This window comes from Teleopsis dalmanni, chromosome 2 (assembly GCF_002237135.1).
Source record: "Teleopsis dalmanni isolate 2A chromosome 2, ASM223713v2, whole genome shotgun sequence".
In the NCBI taxonomy this organism is placed as follows: domain Eukaryota; kingdom Metazoa; phylum Arthropoda; class Insecta; order Diptera; family Diopsidae; genus Teleopsis; species Teleopsis dalmanni.
This window is the reverse complement of record NC_051847.1, coordinates 235,576,949-235,587,605: the sequence shown is the minus strand read 5'-3', so window position 1 is coordinate 235,587,605 and position 10,657 is coordinate 235,576,949. Positions and strand designations below refer to the sequence as shown.

At 28.4% G+C, this 10,657-nt stretch overlaps 1 long non-coding RNA gene across 1 annotated transcript; it reads left to right on the top strand.

Moving 5' to 3' along the window:
- The first annotated feature begins 10,209 nt into the window (after positions 1–10,209).
- On the top strand, positions 10,210–10,649 carry LOC119677412. The gene is made up of 3 exons (XR_005252260.1): positions 10,210–10,262; positions 10,330–10,458; positions 10,566–10,649. It is a non-coding gene; the product is annotated as an uncharacterized LOC119677412 (long non-coding RNA).
- Positions 10,650–10,657: the final 8 nt, after the last annotated feature.

Below are 10,657 nucleotides of genomic sequence, written 5' to 3'. Positions count from 1 at the left end.
CCGTTAAACAAAACGTTTACGTATTCGTAATAATAGTATTAACTTCGTGATTCATATTAAAATTAGCAAAAACTATATATTAATTATACCTTTCCATTATATTTAAACATCTACTCAGAACTTAACTTAGTTTGAATTTCAACATTAAAATAAACAACTATCAAATTGTTAAATAATTGTACTAAAAAAAAAATAGCCAGCCCAAGTGACAGCTAAGTGCACTAAAAGCAAGCAAAAATATTTTACAAAAAAATAGAAAAACATTATAAAATTATTTTTAACGTTAAAAGAGTGATATGATGACTTTGGAAACTGTATTCTATATTGTAAGGCATTCATGAAATTGATTATTAGGTGTATTGTTTTTTTATTCTTACATCAAATGGAAATAGAGTCTCATCTGCATCCAAGCGGTACCATAGTTGTATAAGCTAATCATCTTTTTAGTCTGGCTCTTACTTGGAGTATCGTTTGTTTTAGTTACAAGCCATTTTTCGATCACAGACTTTTTATTCCACAATAAAGTTCTGGCTTAAAATTGAATAATATCTATAAATATTATTAGCTAGTTTTTTCATAATAATATTTTTAGTGAATAACTAAACTTTATTAAAGATTAATACACCAATATAAATTACTACACCAATTATTGACACCAAAGCGCCAATATTTTTAAAGCTTTTCTGTAGATATTTTTATGCTCTACAAAGTTTATAATCAATGGACGCAAAAACAACATTAGGTTTTCTAAGAACCCATTTTCACGATTTTTACCTTGAATACATTTACTTGCATATATTTCGATCAACATCAGAAGAAGGATTTTGTCTGACTTAAAATGTTAATTTAAATATATTTTATTTACGATTATTCATTCAATGTTCCAGATATCTGGAATTAATAATTTTAAAAACTACTCTTAAATAATTAGAGTATAATTAAATAGTAATAAAGAGTGAATAATATAATTAATAATTAAATTATTAAATTAAAATAAAATTTTTAAATAATTAATAGTTAATTAAATTGAATGAAATGAAATAATTCTTAGTTTTAACACAACAGTTTAATGAATGTCATTGATCGTTCTCAAATGAGATGACCTCATGTGAATTTTCATGTTCCCGAAGAAGATTATATTTTGTAATTATTTAAAAAAATTCTCAGAAAGAGAAATGAAGCCATAACTCAACCTACAGTAAAATATGATTTATTAAATAAAGTTTTGGCTTAGTTATATTGTACTCGATAGGACTTGTTTTAAACATAGCAAAATAAATCAATTATTGTTATTTTTCATCAGTTTGTTATGAACCATAGTCTATAATTCGTTTAAAGCTGGGGTTTACTCAGCCGTTGCCAAGGTCCCTACAATAAAATTTGTTTGATGACAACCTGTCACTTACGACAATCGAACTAATCAGAACTGAACATTAATATGTCCGATATGATATAACACAGACAGAGGTGATTGTTATAGCTACGAGTGTTGTATTACATGTCACTGTCAACACGCCCTTCTCTGTTCAGTGCTACAGCGTCCAGGGGTCGGAGACGTTAAGTCGAAGCCACTTACAGTTAATATTTTATATTTAATTAATTAATTGTTAATATTTATTTAGGCTTTTTCTTGCGTTACAAACAAAAATAAATATTTTTTTAATTTAACATTTAACCAATGTTTCGTTGATTTTTGCCCCTTTAGGGGTATCTGAAATTTTGATTATATATAATATTTAAAATTAACACAATAAAAATCCTTTTATAAAATTATTAAAAATAATAAACAGAATAAATTTAGATTTATTATTATTTTGGTTGGTTGGTTGCAGTGGCAGGCCATTAGATAACTACCATGTACCTCAATTGGCGATTTTTCGCCATTTTGCTATCACATTCCTCGCAAGAACTCTAGTATAGAAGAGTAGAGACTAAATCCATCCCGCCGAATTTAGGCAATTTAACAGGTTTTTCATTTTCACCGTTAAGCAGTCTGATAGACTATCAAAGAAGTATTTTCCTAAGAACCTATATCTTTTGGACGCTAAAGCCAGACATTCACAGAGAACCTATATATATTGGACGCTAAAGCCAGGCATACACAGAGAAAATGTATTATTGAAAATGTATGAGTTCCAACACACCAATGACCAGAAAGAACTGCAGTAAGCCTTGCAGTGTTTACGCGATCTCTTTTAATGGGTTCCGAGGATTTATTTTTATTATAGGTGGGCCATGTTAACCTGGAAGTCGCACATGACCTAAGTGCTTTCCATCTGTTATTGGCAAGTTGCAGAAAGTAAAGGAAGGTACTTCTTTTGATGGTCTACAGGGTAATATAAACTGGTACCGCCAGTGACGCATCTAGGGAGGCACCTGAGCGGGTTAAACTGTCAGCTATCTCGTTCCCTACGATGTTCCTATGTCCAGGAAACCATATGAGGATGATATCACCAACCAATTTAGCTCATCGATTGCTTCTCCACATTCCTTTACTATTTTTGGGTTTATTATAAAAGATTGAAGGGCTTTAATTGCTGCCTGGCTTTTAATGAAAATAGCAACACTACATCTGTCCTCGATGTGACTTGCAATTTGTCGATAGGCTTCTCTAATTGCTAGGATTTCAGCCTGAAAAACAGTAGCGTCATTAGGTAGACTAAGTAGCCTAAGTGAAGTTTTCAGATGGTACGAAGATTCCTGCTCCTGCCCCACAGCTCATTTTCGAGCCATCTGTATATATTGAGATATCGTAGTTTGCTTCGAAATTTTTCCTTTTCCATTTTCCATTTTCCATTTCTATTATTATTTTACTTTTTATTGAATTAGACTGGATAATTTGTACACTAAATGCATATGATTTTTGGAGTTTAGTCTTTTATTTAGAAGATGTAAAAAAAATCCATTTTAAACTTACACCGGTTAACTGAAAAACAAATGCTTTAATTACACTTAAGGTAACACATTTATTGGCATATTCTCATTTCCATATCTATCCATATCATAGATAGCTACTTCAAAAAACATTGAAGTGTATAAGTATCGTATTTTATTCACATTCTTTCTTTGTACTCATTAATTGACTATGTAAAAGTAGTGGATATTTAACTCTACAGTTTTTTGACATAGTTACTCCGGTGTTCGACACATTCTATCTTGCCTGATCATTATTGGTCATAATACTGATTTTTTTCCATTCAGCTAATTTATGTTGAAAGTTGCAATATTAATTTTTATGATGCTGTAATTAAACATTTGAAAATGTTTTAGCTACTTTTACTGTTAAAATTCAAACACTTTGTAAACAATATAATGAACATATCTGTATAACATGCAACTAAGTTGTTAATATTAATTATATATATTAAAATGTAAATTTAAACTTTGAAATTGCCTTAAACTTGTCTGGTACAAATTTAATTAAAATAAATTTAATAGAAAAGAAATTGTTGAAAATCAAAATTTAAAATAAAATAATCTACAGTTTATATTTTAGTTATTTGATATTATATTGCATATTAAATTTCAGATGAACAGATCTGTAAATATTAGCACCTTACACCATTAGATACGTTCCGTACGTATTAATTATAAAATGCACTAAGCTCTGTTTAAGATACAAATTATAGGTTTGAGAAGCTATTTGTAAAAATCATGTATGTTAGACATAGATTAACATACTTATTTACAAAATAAAACTTTACATAATTTTTATTGTGGTTAATTATTAAGACTAATGCATGTTAAGGCGTTCAAAACATAACCACCATGCCACCGGTGTACTCTGAATTCATGCCAAACCAACGCCGGAGACTATGGCCCAACACAGGCTATTAAATTCCTTTGATGAAATGAAAATGTTGTGAGCTTTCCCCCTGCTTTGCGTTAATATTTGTTAAAAAATTAAGTTATTGTAAAATGCACCAGAGCTCATGTTGCTGAAATTTAACACTTGGTATGCACAAATTATAAATGAATAAAGCCACTTCTGATGTTCGACACGAATATTCAGTGGCACTAATCAAATGCGCTGGTGTTAATTAATGATAGTACGGGGAGTGATGTGCAGAAGTACAGAGCCGCAGACGGCAAATATTTTTCTTAATTTTACTGTTACAATATTAATATGCCTCAATTATTTGCATTTTGTGCTTTACTTTAGATTTATATTTATTTAAATAAAAACTGTATTTTTGTTAATTAATTTTTAATTTGCATTATCCGAGCTTTTGGTCTTACTTCGAAAAAATAGCCATAGTACCAATCATTAGCCGATACCAAAAAAAAAAAAAAACAAAATCATGAAGATAAATAATAATAAAATAAAATTTCTTTTTCATAATTTTTATATTGCAACAGTTAATTTGATTGAAAATTCAAAAGTATCAAAAGATATAAGAGGATTCATAATTATATTATTAACACTTGAGTGCCAGTTCATCCAAAAAATTAAAATGAAAAAACTGAAAGATGAAAGATAATGTAATTACTTTCGCTGTGTTGTCTGCACTGTTATATATGATGACCAAAACAGCAAATGTACACAATTTTATATATGTTATACTTACATGTATATATGATATATGTACATAATATACAATATTTATCATATCATAATAACATGATTTATTTTTTTTGGATAGCATGTCTTTTGGTCATAGTGCACCACATACAATAGCTTAATAAATACCTCTCAAGAAATATGATACCATTTCAATTCTCGCTAATTGTGTCACCAATTAAGCTTGCCATGATACATTAAATATTTTTTTCATATGTTAATAGGGTGGAGTGAGTAATTGTGTTGCTATTGAATTTTTGAAGTATATAGTTGAACTCTTGTTCTTTGTTTTTCACTTAATTCAAAGCTGTTTTGTTAAATACTATATTTTTGCATACATGTGAGTAACTAAACGTTTAAGTGTTACTAGCAAAAATTGATGATGTCTCATGTATTGATAATTCAAAATTATTATAGAACAAATGTTTTTACAAGTAGGTACCCGCTGATATTAATGACTGAAAGACTACCTAATAAAAACTTAATTATATTCTATAAGTACACTTTCAGTATACTTTAGTTTGTACATAGATATGATACAGTAATTTCAAATCACTCAGTTTTACATTTCTAAGATTTATAAGGCGTGTCTTCATAGAAATAGGATTTAAATATACAAAAAAAAAACAAAAAATTTAAACAAATGAGCCAAACATATATATATATTTTATTAAGTATTTAATAAAATATATCAGTAATATTATTATTATGGCATGTTCTGTACAATATTTGATTGTATAAACTTAGCCTATTCACAAAGAGTTTGTACAAAAGTTTTCCAATTTTGCCTATTTCGAGCGATATATCTCATTTAACCTATCGATTTATTTGTTTCATTGTTTACGGTTCTACGCCAAGTATTGCGTGGTCGTCGTCGTGTTCTACTGTCTTGCAGATTCCAGGTTAGTGCTGCATGTGCTACGTTATTTCTGCTTTTGCTTAACGTGTATATATATATATATTTTCGTTGTTGACTCTCTTTCTTGAGGGGCTCCTAAATAATTACATGCCATAGTCGCACATTAGAGGTCATACTCGGCCAACAAATGCGCAAAATTAACCGAAGACATCTGTTGTTAAAGCTTTGCAGTTTTGGGGTTTTCAATTATCAGTAGTACATTCATTTTAGCAACTGCATCTTTGAAACTGTAATGTTCTATAACTATTTTGTATATTTAATGCTGAACCTTAAAGCTGTATTTAAGACGTACTTCATATTTATTTTCGTAGCTGAAATCATTATTAGTCGTAATTTTTTTTTACAATTTTTATATTTCATGTTGTACACAAAATAACAAAAAACATATGTCAAAAATATGCACTTAACATATTTTAAAAGTAATGTCAATTTGTTTTAATCAGACTAATGCTGTTTTTTCACAATTCTGAAAGAAAAAATAATGGTTACTGTCTTTTCCGCATAGATCAATGGTTTTCAATACTTTCATAAAAATGCTCTACAAGCGTCAAGTTAGAAGATTTGGAAGATCACACCATTTACTCATTGCTGAAAACAACTTTTCTTAATAATTTGTTGGTATCACAAGAATCTCTCAACCGCATGTTCATCGACACAAAGAAAAGAAATATATCATTGTTCATGACTCTGTTCCATGGATAGTCCATTGATAGTTTTCTTTCCGAGTTTCTTCCCTTTTTGACAAGTATGTTTTAATCATGGCACTAGTTTATCAACAGCATAACTTAACGTATTTTCTGAATGCACCTGAGTAGCTGATGGACCGATGACCTTTGAGTCTTTTTAATTTTCAATATAGCAATTTATTTTATTAATAAAGGTAGGTAATGAGTGAAAAAAAATCAGTGTGTAGTGTTCTATAAACAGTTTTTATTAAACATTTATATTTTAAATACCTACATAAATAATTTATGAGAGCTGCACGGATTTAAGTCTTTGCTCTTCAAGTGCCGCTATATTGAAAAAAATATTTACCAATAGTATTATTTATTACTATACCGTGGTGTAATAAAGTATTATCGTTCTTCTGGACGCATAGGAATTGCATGAATTTTGGTTACTACATTTAATTTACTTGGCCTAACATCATTATTCATATTATATATGATTTTATTTTTTATATATAAATATATATATAAATTTGTATATATAAAGTATATTTCTTCTTTATTTCTAATTCGTTAGCAAATGTTAATGGTCATATAGAACAAATTCATACATAAAAAATATAATCTTATGTGTTTTCAATAATATTTTAAAAGATATCTCTTTTCAATCCATTTTACACTCCAATCTATTTCACACTCCAATCCATTTTGCCTTATATTTCTGAGTCATGATAACTTCCTTTCTTTATCTAAAATATTTTCATACAATATAAGTTCACAGGTGATAATAAGGGTTACAAAAAATTAAGGTATTAAACGTATAATATTCTCTGTTTGATATATCTCAGAAATTTTTATCCGCATTAAATCTTCGTAATGCTTTGCTGTTTAATATATGATTGGTTCATGTCATTTTAAATAGATTTCTATGTATCCACTTTCAGAAATTTTGATCGCCCAATTTTTCATGGCATACAATAAGACTGTCTAATGTCTAATGTTGAGCCTCTTCCGACTTAATGCATTTGGGCACTTTTACTCTTTGATAGCTGTGGGGTTTCTGCAGAGTCCACCCATCTCACTGACTAATTTGTGTATTCCTCATAAGCTTTGTGATTATTCAATGATTGATCTAAGATCTGCGTACCGCCTCGTGCGGTTAGTGATTACTCTAAAATTAGATAGCGCTAAGTAGGGCAGCCTGTTGGTTTTCTCATATAGCTTCAGGGCTTTGTCCCTTATGTATTTTTTAACCGGATCTATTCTAAGATCTCTTAGCATGTCATTCGTGCGGATGTACCATGGCACTTTAAAGAGTCTTTGGAGAGCATGGCTTTAAGCAACTTCTGGATAGTAGAGTTGGCAGCTTTGCTATACGCGACACACCCATAAAGTAGTGCTGGTCTAATTATCTGGCTGTAGATCAGCTTTCTGTTCTTTGCACTAAGGTTGTTGTGTTTGAAAAGTGGTTGTAAGCATTATAGTGTTTTTGCACAACTACTTCTTTTGACTTGTATGTACTTGTGCCAAGTGTCTGTCTTCACATATAATTTATTAAAGGATGTTAATAAATTCAAATTAAAATCATGGCTTCTTGGAACTGTTAATACAGCTTTAACCATATCTATGTGAAACATTTGTTCTGTTGATATTTTCTTTTATTGACTTTTTCCGACAGATTGTTATTTATTATCAGTGTGGAATTATTGTAAACATTTTTATGACTAATGATAACACATGTATTTTGTTTTGCTGATATTGATCTTTAAGTTATTTGAATACACCCTTTTTGCGATGTTGATTGTTTTCGTAGAGTGCATATTGAAAATGGATCCCAGTGGCACGATTTCAATTAACAATCTGAATAATTGTATTTTATGCAAATTTAGAAATATAGATAAAAAATATTGTAAATAAATAAAATAATTTATTAGTAATGAAACTATTCATTGTTAAATGTAATGAAACTACGACAAAATTATAGCTTACTTGTTTTATAATAGAATCAATTATTAAATTAACTTTCGCATTTCATATAGTTCATCAATGTTTTAATTGATATTTACACTCAGAGAACACTTCCTCAAGTAGTAATTTGTCTTTTTCCCAAAAGGCACTTATTTAGTTCATAACGTACTAATGCACCTTATGTTTTCTTATACTCCAAAAAATAGAAATATAATTTAGTAAGGCTTTTGATTCTATTCGTGCATTTAAGGCAATGGAGTCAACAACTTCTGTCAAGCAAACGTTTGCTCTTGTTAGTGACGATAAAAGCCTTTTGAAACTTTCTAAATTTCTCACTCCTATTTCCTTAATAATTCAATTGTAGAAAATTAATTAAATTTTTAATGTCTTACTTTTACAAAAACTTTAACTCAATTTCCATTGTTTTTATTGTTCCAAATATTCTACTTCCCTTGAATAATGTTGAATCGGTAATTTGATATTTTGAGTTAGTTTTCTACTTGAGAACACATAATGTAAGAATATCCTTCGAGTTTACAGAACATGCTTCTGCTTTTTTTTATACTACGCTTCATTTTTTTAACAAAAGATTAAGGAATTTAATGCTTGATTGGTTAAAAAAGTAAATTGGTAATTGATAGTATTAAACCCTCATATATACAACAAACACTTGAAAGTCTTGTGTGTTCACATGGATTGAAGTTACTGCAACATTAAGTGCAAGAAAGCGTTGCCATTGATGGGCTGTATTAATGGTTAATTATTATTACTGTAGTGTATTTAATCCTCAGCACGCAAGTCAAAGGATATCACCCTCTAATCACTAAATCTTTTATTTATCTTTTAAATAAGTAGCTGTCTGTCTACACTGTTCTTAAACGTACAATGTCAGTGTCAAAGGTTGAACTGGGAGTTAGCTAGGAATATTTAATAGACTTCTATTTCGCTACGAATTAAGTTAATATATTTAAATTTTTATTTCTTTGATAAAGAAACCATATGTTTAGTTAATTTGACGAGTTGAATTCTTTTTATAATTCTTATAATTCTATAATACTTACTTACTTACTTACTTACTAAGTAAGTAAATATAATTCTATAATTAATAAGGATCAATTCTTAATTAATTGATATTTATAATTAATGTTATTTTTTAAAAAAATAAATGTATATGAGCAATTTAGCAACTTTTATTTAATTTAAAGTCATCAATAGCTCATCTATATTTTTTAAACTTCATTAAAATCTGTACTATATATATCTGCTGAAAGTTTTTAAATCCACATTAAAAATTCTAAATTAATTAAAACTTTGAGCTTACTCGTATATTAAATTTTAAAAATTCAGTCACATTTTGAGAGTATAGACTATTTCTATGCCTAGACTTTTATTTAAATAGAAAATCTTATACATACATATATTATTAAAGGCTTTTAATTGGTTAGATGGCAAGTCATGCTGTTGATGCAGTGATATTTTTACATATAAGAATATGTAACAATGATATTCATTTTTTATTTGAGAAAGCCAACCTTTATTTAAAACTCTTCAAAATATACTGATGTCCATTTCATTGAAATCGTGCCCTGCCAAATTTGAAGCTCAGAGTCAGTGTTCCAAAGCCGTACTTGACTTGTATGTTGAAACTTTAAGGTTTTTGTTAATTTGCTATGAAAGTTCATTTTTTGTATTATATTTTTAGACTTTTAAATATATAAGACCTAATACGAACTAGGTACTAAGTGTATATTTCAGATATATATCAAAAAAAGTTTTTTTTTCGATTGACATGAAATGAAAAATGATATGATATGATTATTAATACGAGCCACAATCGTTTTTGTTGTACTAGAATTACTATATTAGGACTATTTGTACAGTGTAGTACAGTAATTTTGTTGTTGTATATGCTGCATTTAATAAAATGTATTTTTGTCTACACAAAAGTTAATTAATTTGGTATTACTTACTACCTACATATATTGAATATTAAAATATTTTTATATTTTATGCAGAATATATTATTTATAATTATGCACATTTAATTAATATTCTACGAAAATTGCTAATAATTTATTTAATATTTTCATTGCAGGTTTTCACACCAGTACGCATATATTTACTAGTAGCGAAAGTGCCCACAAAAGTAAGTTAATACACATGTCAATAAAAAGATATATATTAGATTGAAATTGTTTTTATTTATTTTTTAGATCGAGTGTCATTTTCACTATTTAGACATACAAGCGGTAGAGAGTAAGAAACCCACACATTTTTCCATCATTACAAATGATCGACCATATTCATTTGCCACAACAGGAGATGCGGGGAATTTTAGTTCGGTACGTTTTATAGCTAAAACTTTGTAATAATAATTTTTTTAGAATTTTTATTTATTATTATACCCTTTTTATTTTATATTAATGTATATTTTATTTAATTTTCACAGAATGCTGATGTCATTTTAACAGATTTAGCATCGGCAATAAAACAAATATTTCCCACAGTTCCTTTGAAGTACATAATAAGAAAAGTAAGTTT